The sequence below is a fragment of the Choloepus didactylus genome, chromosome 27 (genome assembly GCF_015220235.1).
Source record: "Choloepus didactylus isolate mChoDid1 chromosome 27, mChoDid1.pri, whole genome shotgun sequence".
In the NCBI taxonomy this organism is placed as follows: domain Eukaryota; kingdom Metazoa; phylum Chordata; class Mammalia; order Pilosa; family Megalonychidae; genus Choloepus; species Choloepus didactylus.
In genome coordinates, this window is record NC_051333.1 from 24,168,051 (window position 1) to 24,184,964 (window position 16,914).

Sequence of the window (16,914 nt, forward strand, 5' to 3'; positions counted from 1 at the left end):
TCATTTCTTCCTGCAGCTGCTCAATATTCCACTGTATGCATACACCACAGTTTACCATTCTGTTCATCAATCAATGTACCCTTAGGCCACCTCCATCCATTGCAAACCGTGAATACTGCCTCCATAAACAACAGTATGCAAATATCCATTCATGTCCCTGTTCTCAGATCTTCCAAGTATATATGTGTATACCCCTATAATGAGATTGCAGGACCTTATGGCACCCACATGGTCAGCTTCTTGTGGAACCACCACACTGCCTTCCAGAAAAGCTACACCATTCTACTTCCCCACCAACAGTAAATAACTACATCCCTCTCCCCATATTTTCTCCAGCACTTGTATCCCTCTGTTTGTATTTTTCCCAGAAATTTTACAGAGATATATTCATGTACCATATGATTATCCACAGTGAATAAGCAATGGTTCACAGTATCATCATATAGCTGTGCATTCATCACCACAATCAACACTTGAACATATTCATTATTCCAAAAAAATTTTGAATAATAAAAAAGATAAAAAAAATTAAAATACAATACTATACAAAAGATAGAGGAAAATAAAAATAAAATACAATGAGAAGATCAGACAATAAAACCACTACCAAGAACCCCATACCCCTCCCTTGTATTCCCCTTTCATAGACATTTAGCTTTGGTATATTTCCTTTGTTACATTTACACTCCATCAATTTTTGAGGGCTGGTTTCATCCTTTCTCTTTATTTCCTGGAGATACTGCTTCTGTTTCCTTCTCATGTTAATATAAGTTCCTCTTTCGTTGCTTAGGTTCAAAGGAATCTGTGATCTAGTGGTTTCCTCCATTAGTCCTAACTATTTCTGGCAGAATTTCCCGGTAATGATTCCTGAAGGAGCTGGAGCCTTGAGCAGGGCCTGGAAAGAGGGAGAAGATTTGACAGGTGAAAAGGAGGGTGAGGGGGTGGTGAGAAAAGCATCTGAGGCAGCAGAGACAGATTCGTAAAGATGAAGAGCATCTTCCTGAGGAGAGCAGCCAGCCTGGAGTTTGGGCAGTTGGTGAAGAGAGACAGTAAAGGTAAAGAGCTCAGGTGGTACCTGGGTAAGGAATAGAAAGGCTGAGGTTTAAGAAGTCAGCTCCTCTCTATCCCTGTCTGCCTAGAGATGGCAATTCTGTGGCACCAAGAAATATGTTGGTGTTGGAAATAACTGCCTTCTGAGTGTCCCTCTCCATCTGGGACACAGAGCTTCAACCTAATGCAGTTGGTTGCTTCCCAAAGCTCCAAATGATGGGAAACAAGGGACCAAGGACAGGCCACCCCCACTGAAAGTTAACCCACTGAGACGCACCCAGAGGTGGCAGGTTCAGAAGGGGCATCCTCACAAACTACCCCCAACACACTGAACACAGAAACAGGAATATCAAGTTTGAGCCCTTTCTGTTAACAAATAGCTGCATGACTTTTAACAACTGCCCAATCTCTCTGAGTCTCTTCCTATGACTTTTGTTTATTTGTTTACTTATTTGTTGTTTTTATTATGGCCAGAACCTACCACATTGGGTGGTGGTGGCAATTCAAAGAGATGCTGAGTTGCCTGTGAAAGGACTTTGCAGAATTTATTGCATTATTCCCATGTGTGATTCCATTCATCTGTTGACCACAAATAACCACTGAATACTTACGAGCAAGGCATGGGGTTGTGATTCACTGTCAAAAAGAAAAAATAAATTCAACTTTGTATTTATTGACCAAGTGGCAAATTGTTGCTGCAGATCTATCCTTGCAATGGCTATATTCTAAAGGGGGACTAATAATTCATAAAAAATATATAATAGGTCTTCCTTATTCTATCCTTCCAAGTTCACCCACTGAGATGCTTTGGGTGACCTCCCTGCCAATTCATGTGATGCTTTGTCTTGCCTCGTTTTGTCAGTCCTGGTGGATGTGCCTTTTTCTGGTCCCTCAAAGTCTTCCAGAAAGTAGACAAGCCCAATGCTTTCTTTACCTTTGGCCTAGCCTTGAGATTTTACTTTGTCTTATGTTTAAATGAAAAAGAGCAGGTCAGGAAGAAACCCACAGTAATTGAGAGGCTTCATACCACAACGTGCGGCACTGCCCACAGCTACATCTTGCCACCGCCCAATTCATATTTTAGGTTCTGACACGAGTTTGCAGTATTTTACTGTTCTCGGTTCCATGTCAGCAGCTCACAGTACAGCTGAATATCAGTCCTATTTAAATCTGCAGGAAAATAGCTGCAGGTGACATAACCTTTTGTGTCGTACCACTGTGTACATACACAAATAATTGGGGCTCTTGACCCTGTCTGGGCCCATACAACTGTAAGTACAAACTTGACATTTTGATACTGCTGCTAGCCCTTCTCATTGTTATTTTCTGTTTCAATAATCCATTGCAGGTAGAAAAATGAAAGAAGGAAGCATGAATGATTAATGCTGTCAAGCTAAAATAATGTATTTAGAAAAATCTATAAATCTGTTATTTGTGGCATTTTAAAACTGAACACGACACTCCTCGGTGCCACGCAGCCTGTTTCCCGGCAGATGGATGTTAGTGGTTTGCAGCACGGGCGGCCAGGAGGCCCTTGGAGTGTCAGCTGAGCTGGACCACGGTCATCCTGGGATAGGTGCAGTGGAAATCTTGGGTTTTTCCTGCTACCACGGTCAGGTGCTCCTCCCCACTGTGCACTGGGGTTTGCTTTTCACACATAGCGGGAGTTCTGTCTGGCTCCTCCCGGGGGGCTGCAGCCCAGAGGGCCCAGCCAGCCAGCTGCCTCTTGCTCCAACCCACTCTCAATTGGATTTAGTTCAAGCCCGGGATGAAAGTCGATCAACTTAGGCTGATAGGAGGCTCCACACAGCCCCAGGAAACCTGCTGAATGCTGATCCCAGCGCAGGGCTCTGCTGTGCCCACGGGCCTGCAGTGGGGCCCCCTGAGACTGCAGGGCAGATGGCAATCCCAGGCCCCTGGCCCCAAATTCCCCAGCTCTCTGAGACTAACACCACCACCCCTACTCCCAAGTTCCCAAGCTCTGGCCACTCCTTCTGGCCAGGAGGACCGCTGGTAGAGTGAGTAAGTCCTAGAGAAGAATATTAAAGTGGCTTGAAATCCAATTCCAATGGATAGAATCCTCATATTTGTTAGACTTCCTTGGAGAGCTGCTCAAATCTCTGCACACAGTAAAATCAGCAATTAATGTCAATGATATGATTATTTACAAATTCAGGAATTTTCAGCCCCTGGTCAGAGTGGTCACAATGCCCCTTTAAATGTCACTGGGGACAGTGTACTCAGGCCGGCTGGGAGTGTGGCTGCCCATGCAGTGTGTATGTGTGTTGACAGGGGCCGGCAGAGAGCACTCAAATCACAAATCATGTCCCTGGCTCTTTTATCCCTTGTAACCCACGTAATCCTCATTTGTGCTGTGCATCTCTGCCACTGAGGGGTCCTTGAGGACATGGTGTCTGTGCCAACTTCCAAGCCTGGCAGGGAATAGAGATTTGGTAAATGTGTGGAATTTCCGTCCATAATTGGGGCTCGTGAGCAGATTTCACTTGGGAGTCGGCTTTCTGGTTACCTGAAGACAGAGGCCGACCTATTTCTGCTGAAAACTCTGGCAAAATTAACAGCAACATGGCCTTCTCTCCGTATCCATCATAAATATGCATGTGGCCAACAGAAAAGAAATGGATTTTAATCCGGTTTGTGTTCCTGCATTAGCAGAGCCCACCGACGCCCAATTTGTTTGCGGACACTTGCTTCACTCAGGTGCTGGGCCTCTATAATTTAAAATTAACTCAACTCTTTCAGCATAAAAAGTAATGGCTCTGTCAGAACCCAAGTGCTGAATGCCTAATTTAGGGCTTTACATGCTAATTCTGAATAAATGGAGGTGTCATGAGAAGGAAGGTTCTCTTTTTAAGTGCATAAAGGCAGACTATGAATTAGTGAAGACCATAAAAGTTACATCTTCAGTGTCTCAGGCTCCGTGAAGACCGGACCCAGACAGTTTTGAAAGCATGGCCCATGGAAGCCCCCGGGACAGGGCCTTAAGGGTCCCCTTGAAACAACCATGCAATCTCTTCTTCCTTAAGCCTCTGACTTTGGGCTCTGATTCCTCAACTTAATGTGGGCCAGAAACCCAGGAGTACCTGCCCGGGTAACAGATGTTCTTATGGTCAAGCCTCAAAGAAATCCTGATGGCTCCTAAAGACGTCAGTCCGTAGGGACACATGACAGTTGGACACCTGGCTCTTCTTTTCCCACTGAACTTCTCCATGAGGGTCTACTTTTCACAGTGGAATGCAAAAGGAGGCCTGGGACCCAGAGAGGTCACTGAGCCTGGCATGTGGCTTCTATGGAAATTCCAGGTATCTCAAGGTGATGTGGTGAAGGCCACCTTGTCTGTCCCCGACTTGTGAAATGCTCTCAGCATGGATCCCATTTGCCCTCAGCCTGCTGAGGCTCCTGAATCTATCCCTGACCCTGGGACAGTAAGCACCTGAAGATGCTCAGGAGAGAGTGCTCGTTCCCCAGCTACCCAACTCACCTGTACCATGATGCTTTGGTGATTTGGGACAGAGAGACCTGGGAATAAAATTCTCACCTGCTTTTTGGCTTCTCTGGGGGAATCCAGGGGGCTAAGGGCCTTGCCCTGCAGCTTGGCCAGCCCATGCTCTGAGACCCCAATCCTTGGTTCTTTCTTCTTCTCACTGAAGCCGGGGGCCCAGGCTGAGATTGGGTTGACGTTGGCCAGCTGGGCCTGACATTCATCTTGAACCTGCTCTGCCTATTCTCTTCCCACAGGCTTCTGGGAGTGGTTGGTAGGTCCTGGCCTGGGCCTCTGCACACATTCTGTGTCACATGCACTAAGGAAATCAAGGGGTAATTTTGCTCTGCACACTGGGTTTCAACACTAAGCAGTATGAAGTGATCTCCCTGCTTTGGTAACACATTTCCATGTGTTTTCCTCTGATAAATTGTGTCTGTAGGCTCCAGCCCAATCTGGGGGCCACTCTTTTCCCTCGGCTAAGTAGATAGGTCTTGTGCAGGTCCCAGGGTGGGCTGTGGCCAAGGCCCTTTGCTTCCCACTGACCTGGAGACTGCACCATCCTAACGCAAGGCTATAGCCCCAGAGGTGGTGCCTCCAAAGAGAACTTTCCTTGCTCTCTTGCTCCCCATCCCCACCTCCTGCAGGCTGTGGGCTGTCATTCTGAAAGTTACGAGATCTTGAGGGGTGTGGAGAGATCAGAGTGGAGACCGGGGAGTCCTGACGAGGGAGGGGGTACCCACGGAGGTTCAGAGAGCTCCTGGGGATAATGAAAACAGTACTCCCACTGGTAAACCCTCTGGCTTGAGGAGCTGATCTGACTTCTGGTGCAGATGCAGAGTGAAAGCATCTGCTTGGTCCTATGTGGTCCCTTTAAAAGGAAGAAGTGGAATCCGTTAGGAGTCCTTTCCATTCCTAACTGGAGACTCGGAGATAGTTGCTGGCTCTTTAACTTCTTAGACATGACTGGGCCAGCTGGTTTTGTACCTCTTTCCCTAAAGTAGAGAGTAATTAAGAAAAATGATGATATCCAGAGGACTCTGGGAGTTCATCCTGGCCTCCCCATCCCTTGAAACTCCCTGGGATCTCGGTTCTGGCACTTGTTAAGGGCTGCTCGCCAAGGAATCTTCTCTTCTAGGACTTTGCTCTCCTCTGTACTGTGAGCTGTCTGTGGGCAGAGACTTTGCCACAGATGACTTTCTAAAACTGAGTTCCAGGTTAAGGCCTTCCAAACATCCCATGGTTCCTGGGATGAAAATACAAGGTTTGTTTTGACTTCCAAGGGAGAAACAAACCATTGGAATCACTGCTCTTTCAATGTTCCCAGAAGTTTCTCTCTCAAAAGATGTAGAAATTGAAAGTGCCCTTAAGGAAGACTTTCTTCTTTCAGGTGAATCACCCTGACAGGAGTGAATGTGGATGTTCTTGGGAAAAAGCAGAAGTCACGACTGTGCTAAAGGCAGGAGCTCAGCTGTGGTTGGAGAAAGTCAGTCAGGGTGGCAGTTGATCCAGCTCTGCATTTTGACACTCTCAGGGGGGAAGCACTGCCTTTATGTTTTTGGACTTAGGACCTGGATGGGCGAGGGCTTATAAATGGCTGAGTGTCAGGAGCAAGCAACAGCTGGCTGGTCACAGTTGAGCATCCTCTGATTGCTGAGAGCAATTGGCCAAAGACACATCCCTGCCCTGACCAGGCTGGGCAAGGCCTGGCCTGCTCTGTGCTACTGATGCCTGAACACAGGCACTGTCAGTCCAAATAGCACAGCCTCCCAAGGTGAATTCTGCCGCTCTAAGCAGTTGAGCTCATATGGCCACAATTCAATATGGCGGAGGTGGGACAGTTTCCCCTGAAGGAACTGGACTCAATGACTGTCAACCTTCAAAGCAAGAGAGGAGGCCATGAAACAGAAACTAGCAAGACAGGCTTTCTCCTGGGGATGTTCCTCCTCTCTGCCTCTTTGCATGCTGGGTGTGGACTCCAAAGAGCTGTAGGCATGAGTGTGGATACTGCAGCTGGGGGAATGAGCCAGTTCCTGGCACACGGAGGCACTCGGGCAGGGAGTTGGCAGGTGACACCAGGCCTTGCATCCAGTTGCCATTCCAGGTCTTCATTCCCTGATGCCATCCAGAGTCTTCTCTAAAGTCTAGCCAGAAGTTCCAATGCAGTCTCACCTGCATGGGAAGTAATTCATGCAAGGGCCTGTGCACCCCACCCCCCACCCCCCATGAGCCTGGTGGCCTGCAGTGGTAGCTGCAGTGGTCTGAAGGAGGTCCCTGAGCTTCCAGGGGCTGAGTAGACTCGTCCATATGGAACCAAGGACTAGAGCATAAAGACTGGTGGGAGCAGAAATTCAGGAGAGACCTTGTACCTGGGGACTTCCAGAGATAGTCAAGGGAGAGTCTGAGTCAGGAACTGGAATTCCAGCCTGAGCTGATGTGGGCTTGGAACAAGGGGCATTAAAATATGAATGGAGATGAGCCCTCCATGAGACTTCCAGACAGAAGAATCTGGGGCATAAAGTTGCCAAGAATTATGGCCTGAATGTGACTCCCTAAGGCCAGAATCCCCATGTAGCATCAAGGTGGGCTTTAACAGGTGCAGGGTACTTGGACCTAAAGACCCCAGGACTTTGGCTTCACGTTCTCACGTTCCTACTGGTAAGGTTAATTGTGTTACTGAGTTCAACCATGCCCTTTGCTGTTTCATCCATAAACACACAATCCCACAATCATGCCACACACTCGTACACTCGCACACACTCACGTCTCACATCCTCACTATATACAGCTCACCTGCCCAAGCACCTCCACTGAGTCCCCCACACATCCCAACTCACAGTTACCTCCTCCCGATGGGAGTTACACCCTCACGTGTGACTGTACCCCACATCCAGCAGCGGGCTGTGTTTTGTAAGGTTTTTGCCAGGAGAATGAAGTTGTGTATGTTGCTTTTTCGGAATCAGTAGAGCAAGTTCCAAATGACGTACGCAGTAAAAAATCTCTGCTCTGCGCACAGAGAATCAAACCATTATGTGCTGTGAGAGCCGCGCTCAGCCACCTATTTGTTGTTTGTTGACTGCTGTCAAATATAATAAAATGAAATAAATCTCTAGGAACAGAAAAATTAAGGCACCTAAATGTGCTATTGTTTTTGATTTTGTCTTGGACTCATAAAATGGTACTTTTCTTCCCTTCCCGAGTGGTCAGATAAATAAATTAACTATAAAGTCTGAAAGAAAAACACAGCCATGGAAAAGTGCTCTGTAGGGGCAGACCCTGTTCTCACTTTTCCCTCCACCCTTCTCGCTGGCTGGCTTCCTCCATTCTCTGCAGGTCCCTGCGGTGGAGATGGGAAGGGCTGGGTTCCTGGAGAGGCAATGCTCTCTGCCTCTCCGGCCCCAGGACTCCTCTCTGCCCTGGACCTTCCTTTCCCCAGGCTTAGTCTCATTTCCTACCAAGACACAATGCCATCGCTCTGCCCAGATGCCCTTGGATTCCATTTTTTCATTTTCCAGGTGCCCCTGGCTCCCGGGTGACTTTCCTTCCAGCAACTGGCAACAACAGCACATTTTGGGGCCACTGTCCTTGGGAGACTTGAGTCCTGCTTTGTCCCCTTGGATTTCAAAACACCTGGGGATTATGTCGCCTTCCTCCACAGGGTTGAGAGAGTGTCATCCTTAACCCCAAACCAACAAGCATGGAAGAAGGAAAGCTCTTGCCCCTCTGCTGGGGACCGGAAGATGCCAAGTCATAAATAATCCTCCAGACTCCCCTCTGGAATCAGGCTAAAGCTACCCTCTGCGGGACATTGCCTGAAATTTCACTCTCGCTTGGCTTCCTCCTCTTCCCTGCTCTACTTCCCCCTTCTTCCTCATTAGTTCCCCTGAAAGAATTTCCTGATAAATCCTTTGCACTCAAATCCTGGTCTGGGATGTGCTGCTGGAGAACCTCCCTAGGAAATTTTCCAAGCGAGCAGCGTGAGGGATGCTGGGGAGGCCGATGTCTTTCTTCCTTGCATCCTGCCCGTGCCTGCCCTGCTTCCACCAGAGAAGCGCCGCTTAAATCCACACTGGCTACGGAATTACAGGTAAAATCTTTTTTAAAAGTTTTCACTGATTAAAATAATTTTTATAAACCACTGCCCAAGTGCAACCCACTCCTTTTACAGATGGGGAAACAGATCACCTCTCTTCATCCCGAGAATTTGTGTTAGGGGTGTCTGTCAGGGCTTCTTTGGGGGTAGAAAGGATGCCCAGGTCCCCAGAGGGGAATGCCTGGGAGTGGGGTTGGCTCTGCAGGGAGGCCCCTCTGCTCCAGGCCTTCCGGTGTGGCATTGTTCTTTGGGGAGCAGAAGCCAGGCAGGACTGAAAAGGAGTGGAGCAGAGCCACGGAGCCCCAGCATTGGCACCAGCTGGGCTCTGCCCAGAGACCTGGGCAAGGAAGGGCCTCTCTCCCTCGCTCCCTTCCCCTCTCCTCCTCTCCTTTTCTCCTCCCTCCCTTTTTCCCTGCAATGGAGCAAGCCTCAGCTAACCCATGCAGACACCCTCATCAGGAGCAAAAGCTTAAGATGGAAAATGTTCAAAAATTAATTTTGGTAATGGAAGCACAACTATATGGTGGTACTGTAAACAACTGATTGTACACTTTGTATGACTGCATGGTATGTGAATATATCTCAGTAAAACTGAATTATTAAAAAAAAAAAAAAGCTTAAGGTGATGATGTTGGGAATCCATCAGACTTTCCAAGCCATTCCTGACATGTGGAAGCAGGATCAGTCCCTGTGACTCTTAGTCACAGGGTGGGGGATCCTCAAGAGGGAGTTATTAGGTTTCCCGCTCATGTGAATACTCAAGAGATTCACTAGAAAGAGAAAGAAGATGCAACCAAAGATTTCTCCCCAGGCTGACAGAGCTTGGTCATAAATAGTACTTATATACATTATATACAAAATATAATCACATATACGGTAATGTTTGCACATCCCAGACTGTTTTTCAAACTGTGTTCTAAGTGTTTTACAAATATTAATTCATTTAATCCTTATAATAACCCACATAAGAACAAAGTAAAGGAAGTCCTATTGTTATCCTCATTGCACAGCTGAGAAAATACAGACACAGAGAGGTTAAATAACTTGCCCAGGGTCACACAGCAAATATGAGGCAGGGCCAGCAGTCATCACCCAGTGGTCCCACATTCCAGCCCCTCACTCTGCCCCTCCGCCCATCATGACAAAGGGCTCACAGGCATGGTTTGCAGGAGACAGCCTACCCATCCTGCCAAGCTGGAGCAAATTCATCTGGGTGGGAATTCCCAGCTCCAGGTAGCCGTGACCCCTGCTGAGTGGGTGATTCCCAGAGTGCCAGGCCCCAAGGCCCAGTGTGCTTAGTGAGACGGGAAGGTCCCGTGGGCTCTGGACCGATGGGTTGGCCTAATCCGGATGAGGAGGGCAGGATGGAGCTCTGGACACAGGGAGAGCCCTGAGCAAAGCCAGGAGTCAAGGACCACACGGGCACCCTTGGTGGTGGTGTGGAGATCAGAACCTCTCAGTCTGCAGGCAGCAGTGGGCTGGGGAAGGGTAGTGATGGATGGAAACACTAGAAATGAAGAAGCCAGATCAGGGAGGGCTTTGAGTGTTTTAAGGAATTTGGACATTATCCTGGTAGTGAGAGCCAGTGAAGGTTATTATCAGACCTTCTATTGTTGGGGCTTTGCCACTTGTGTGATCTGAACATCAGCCTCTCTCCCCGTCAACGTACAGTCTTCTCTACCACATTTTGTAGAAGACAAGGCTTTAGATTCACAGCCCCACCTCCACCTAATCACCCATTACTCCCCCAGCTGTTTTGCAGTTGAAGAATGTGGATGTGAAGGAGCCACAGGATCAGGTACACCAAATCCCTCCATGCAAAGGACTCCCCAAATTGGAATTGAGGGTGTTTTATTTTGTTTTGTTTTTATTCTTCCAATGAGTTGTATCAAACACACGCACACATCCCTAACCCAAACCAATATCCATTCTCAAGACGGTGCAGTCTAAACCATAAGGAGGTAAATAATATTTGCTTAACTGATCTATAATTTGCAAAGTGCTTCTCTCATAGAAAAAGTAATATCCTATAATACCTGGAATGCACTGTTAGCTTCCTTTCTCTGTCTTTCTGCTCTCATTGTATGCATTCTCCTGTCTTCCTACCAGTAAGAAGAGAAAGACACATTGTGGAGCCACATCTTTTGTGGTCAGTCAGCATTGTTGGCTGGCAAAACCACAGCCTTCCCCAACTCCCTCTTCCTTTCTACATCTTGCTATCTATTTCCAGCCACCCTGGCAAAGAGGGGTACCCAGGAGACCCAGTTCTGACTGGTAAGATATAAGGAAGGTTTACTGGTGGACTGCTGGGAAAAATATTATGCTTCCTGATAAAAGTGACAGGCACAAAAGGAGAGAGAATTGGTAAGGTACCTTCTTCCTTCTTGCCTTGAACACAGATTTGATGCCTGGCGCTTCAATGGCCATCTTGCCACCATGAGACCAAAAAAAAAAAAAAAAAAAAAGAAAGAAAGAAAGAAAAAGAAAAAAAAAGCAAATGGAAATCCAACAAGAAAAAGATGAGAGAATTAAAAAAACTAGAAAACTGAAATCTTGGATACATTGCTGAGCTGGCAGCCAACCTTGAGATTTCTTAACAATAATGTCCTTGAAGTTTAAGGCATGGTTAATCTGGTTCTGCATTGCCTAGAGTGAAAAGCTTTCTCAACCAGCAGACACCTCTTAATGGCCTCTCTACACAAAGGCCCCACAGAAGCTTGGAAATTACTGTCCATAAATACTCCTTTAAACCAGCCAAGGGCCATCAGTAGCTTTAGCTAGAGTAACAGAAGGACAAAGACAATTCTCTTCTATGCGCATCCTGTCTCCTTAAAATAAGGTCCTTAACAGGAAGATGCATTTTTATATTCTTTTATCTCCTCAGTAAGACCCAAAATATATCTAGGCACATAGAAGATGCTTAGGAAATTCTGGCGAATTGTGCTGTTAGTTATTCTTTCGAACAATTGCAGTTGATATTCCGCCAGTTTTGTTGTTGTTGTTGTTTTGGATTCTTTTTCCTATGAACAGTTCTCATTTCTCTATTATCTGAAACCTTCCCAGGTCCAAGATTATGTCTGCACACTTTAGTTCCCCTGGAGTGCCTAACACTGTACCAAGCATGGACTATGTACTCGGTTAATGATTGCAGAATAACGGAAGATCAAGATGGTTGAAGAAGAGGGAGCATATTGGAACTAACGATTGACTCCCTGATGGAATTCCACCTCCAGATGACAAGTCTAAGCCACTCCTGGAAATTATTTCCTTCTTGTGGCGACTGGTTCGGAAGGAAGCATCTGACCCAATACTGGCCAATGAGACGCAGAGGAAATCTGCGGGGGCTTCCGCGAAGGGTGTTCTCATTCCTGACAGGGGGGCACATGGGGCGATGGCCCCATCCTCTGCATGGTGCTGTGTCTGAACGTGACAGCTGAACCACTGCAGGCACCTTGTGATCCACAGGGACCCAGGCTTGTGCTGAAACTGAACCTGAGGTGGTGAAGTGACAACGTAGAAAGAACCGGAATCATCGAAGAGATTATTTGGCTGGGAGTGGGGCCCACAGCTCCTGTTCCCACAGTTCTGGATACCCAGTTTTGTGAAGTGATGACTTTCTACATTTATTTAAAGCCAGTGTGAGTCAAGGTTTCCTGCTACTTGCAACGATTTGCATTATGACTGATATGGGGTATTTTTTTTTAATTAGACGGTGAGGAAGAGACACTTCCCCATGCCGGCTCAGCCATTGGAGATATCCCAGGGCCTCATCTCTCTCTTGGGTTTCCAATAAGTGAGGCTCTTTCATTGACAAAGGAAAGAATATCTTGTGTTCAGGACTGAGTGGGGTGTGGAATGACTTATGGGTTCTCAGCTGACCAAGCCTCTTGCTTGATTTGCAACTTGAAAACCTCCAATGACTTACAGCAGTGACTAATCAACTAGGAAAACATGTTGTGGCATCTCCCAAGTCCCAACTACTTATACTTCTTAATGCTTCCAGCCTAGGTGAGTCCCAGGGCAGGGGAAATAAAGCCCAAATGAATGGGATCCCAGTAAGGGATCAAGAAAGTCAAGGAATGAGGCAGTCTTGGCTCATAGCCCAGCCTTCCATGGAGCTTGGACAGTTGTGATGGCAACGACTGTATCTGAGGCAGGCACTTCATCCATCCTAAGAGACTCTTCCAAAAGTCAGAGTGGGGGCCTCATGGGCACTAGACAGAGCTCTGAACTTCCCATGCCAGGATCTCAGTTCTCCATGCTCTCTGCGTGAGCTTGGGTCAAAAGCCTGCGAGCTCCGGTTTCCTCACTGGCAAAGGAGGTGGTTGTCTCTCATCATTGTCTGCGCCTTTTGGAGGAACCAAGGTTCTCTGCAGAGGTGGGTATTTCTGAGTCAATTAGTAAACTTCCACTCATGTGTGCAGCAGCCTGACAAAGCCTGGCCAAAGGGAAGTAAGTGTCTCTCCCTCCCCATACAGGACACTTTAATAAAAATGTCACCCCAGTGCCGTCTTCAAGGCTGGCTCTAACAGTCAAGCAGGGCTGGGAAGGAGATGAAGGCAAGTGTGGACATGGCTCTCCCATTGATTTCCAATCAACACCACCTCCCATAACAGAGGTTGAGGTTCAAATTTCCCTGGCCATTTAAAGCAAATTTTCTCTCTCACACAAAGACTGGAATCCGGTTTCTGAAGTGGAGGGGGATGATATTTTACGTTAGAAGTGGTAGAAAAATTCTGAGCTCTGGAGGACTTTTAAACAGACTTGTATCTTGAAAGCTCTGTTATTTTATATCTACTCTGAAAGGGTAATATCAGACTTATGAAATATTTACTAACTTGGCTGCATAAACAACAAATCACCTCTTTTCCATTAAATATTTTTGTGAAAGATATTTTGGTAAAATACTGCAGCTTGCAATTTAATTACAATGAGTAATTAGAACTTAGAGCATAATCATTTTTGGCAAAAAGTCAGTTTTTGTTAAAATTTTAAGATAGAAAAAAGATGCATATTACGACCATAATACTGTTAGTAATTAAGATAAATGCATCAATTATTAAAGATGCAAACATGTCAAGCAAGCATAACTAATTATTTGAGCATGTTAACAGTTGTTTAATGTTAACAAGCAGTGAATTATTAAAGACCCCATGTGTCACATTCGGGACTGCATAAAATAAAATGTTCTGGAACGTTTTATGATTTTCAGGTTTTCCTTAGATCTTCTCCATCGGATTAGCCGTAAAGTTAAGACAACTTGCCTTCAAAATGTATTTCTAAAATAATTAGCTGTAATCAGGCTAGGAGAGGCCTCATCTCTGAGTTTGTGCAGCAGAGAAAAATGGAGAAGACCCAGAGAGAAACTGCAGACCAAGCGTCACGTCTGCAGGGAAGATTTATGTCATTTGGGGGAATGTTTCCCACTAAAGTTCCTGCACAGGGGCAGAAACCGGAAAATGTGGCATTGGTGCAAAAAAGCAGGGGAAAGCAGAGATCGCGGGGAGCTTCACGTACATTTCCCAGCTGTGTATTTCTCCTTTTTTCTATTTAGAGATACACCTTCTTGAAAATGGCACTTCACGCAATCATATAATCAAGATGCCAATTAAGACACTTGTATAAATCACATGCAAAGCAATGCTTGGATTATTTTTGACTGTCAAACTGCAAATCAACACCAGCAACATTCTCACTGGAATTCAACCAGTCCTGGCTAATTCCTTCCCCCAGACACAGAGCTGGGCCCTCAGAGGACCCGTCTGTTTATGGGCCTAGAGAATGACTGAGGCAATATCTTGTTGAGGTCCTGGAGCCCCAACCTTTTGAGCCTATTTGGCCCCTACCCTCCACTCTTCTAATTGAGTCAAAGGGAGCCAATCATGGGACCTGAAAAAGCCTCTCCAGGAGGCTGGTTCTGGGCAGGAGGAGGAGACGAGCAAAAGCAGGTAGTTGTGGGGAGGCTCCCACACCCACTCCTGCCCAGGGCCCCAGAGTGATGGCTGGTGCATGCTCACAGTCTCCCAATGACTCCATCTTCTAAGATCAACCAGTGATGCCTCTGCTAAGACTGAGCAGCTCACCCTTCCCTGTCACGTGGAGGGTCTGTCACCTTTCTAATGTCATCAGTAGCCTCAGCCAGCCCTGCTTCACAGGCCTCCTTCCACACGCTCAGTCCTCTCCCAGGCATTGAGGGCTTAGCAAGGATGAGTCAGCTCTACACCCTGCTCACAGGGAAATTATTAGGGAATTGTTCCCTACCGGGATGAAAAACCTCACCAAGAGGAAGCACCGAACATAGGAGAAGCAGTGAGGCAGTGCCTGATGCTTCCACTAAAAAAGAATCAGCTCAGGGTTTCTTACCATTCATCCTTCTACGCATCTGAGCAGCCAGCTTCCCAACGTTTACTGTGCACTGTCTGTTCCCAACACCATTCCAGGTGTAGAGGACGGGAAGGGGCTCCCAGGAAGATGATGCTGTGCTTATCCTTGAGAATCCATAGTCTGATGGAAGCCACAAGCCCAACTGGAAGCCAGTTATAAATCTCACTGAAATGGGGACTTGTGGCATGGGCACCCTGGGGTGATGGAGTGAAGGGGTGATCAGGGGAGCATGGGTAGGAGAAGTTGAAGGGGCACCAACTGGTGCAAGGGTGCTGAGTTAGCTTCGAAGAGGTGGAGAATCTCTGCAGTCAGCTTTTTAGCCCATCACTGAACAGAAGGAGCCTGTCTCCGGGAAGGGCCTTCCTCACTTTCGTCAGCTGCCTTTGCAAAGGCCTCTGGCCCCAGACACCCCTCACTACCTCCTATCACCAGCCAAGCTAGTTGGCAAGGATAGACCACACCGACATGTGGCCCAGTTCTCCCCCCACCTTCAGCCCCCATGTGGAGAAGGATTCTAAGGAAGTCCAAGCCTTGGGACCCCACAGCCCAACTCATTTCCCAGCAGAGGCCCAGGATAAACCCTAGTGGATTTGTATGCATAATTTTGTACTCTTTCCCTTGGAGGGCTCCCCAAAACAATTGAAGCTTCAGACTCCCAAATCTGGATCTGCTCCCAAACCAGCCACTGGCCACCCTAAGACATGGGCCTGGCTCCCACGTCCCTCCAGCTCATTGGGGTCCCAGGGCCCTCCTGTGGCAGTGCAGCCAGGGTTGCAGGAGGCATCTCAGGATAACCTCAGAGTGGTCCAGCCTGCCCTTTCCTCTCCTAAATCCTTACGCTGGCACCTAAGGATCAGGCCTTGCAGAGACTACAATTGCCTAGTAGCCTCATCTCTTGGCCAAGGAATGCTGAGGACAGAAACTGAGTCATAAGGATGGGGAGGTTCTGCTCCGGAGTGGAACTGTCACACCATCCCTTGCAGTGGCTTGTATTGGGAAGCAAGGAGGGGTTGCCAGAGCTGGGAAGAATTCCTACTGGGAGGTGGGTAGTTCATGCTGAGACTAAACTGAGATGTGCTTGAAGGGTCCCCTTTCATCTCCCACCAAGGATCTCTGATTGCCTGAGTGTTTTCCGTGGAGGCACCAAGGTCAGGAAGAGAAAGCTCTGTGCTGGGGGTGTCTGGTCTGAGAGCTGACACCAGACCTGAGCCCTGTGGAGGGGTAGACATTCTTCCCATTTTTTTTTTTATCAGAATTCAGGTGTCTCTGGCTGTAGAAAAATACAGCCCCACTTGGAGCTTCTGGGATTGGTAGATCTGGGCCTACTGACTCGATGGGGCTTCGCAGAGAGTTACAAGGACCATGACACACAGCAGGGCTAGAAGATGCAAAGGATGCTGCATTTCTTGGGAAAGAAGAGAGAGCAGCAGTGTCAGAGATGCCTGGATGGGTGGGGAGCTCCCATCAGTGTGCCACGCTGCAGCGGACCACCAAAAGGGCTCTCTCCAATCTCCCAGACACAGGGCGTCCAAGTGCTCTGGCCAACGGAATATGAGCAGAGGGGAAATGGGCATCTTTGGGCACAGCTTTGAGGACAGCAGTGGTTCTCCAACATGTTCTTCGCCTCCCACCAGCTGGATGCAGGAAGGGACGAGGCCCCAAGGTGGAAGGAGCCTGGCTCCCACCTGGATCTGGGGAGGAGACACTTCCACCCACCTGGACACCTGAGACTACTGTGCAAATGGAGATGAAGGCCAACTGCCATGGTGTTTGTGAAGTTACATTTGGGGTCTGTTTGTAAGAGAATTTAACACCCTGTAACTAATACAGCAAGTCAGAAAAATGTGTGTATCAGTGTTATTGGGATGAGATCACGGATATCGGGTTA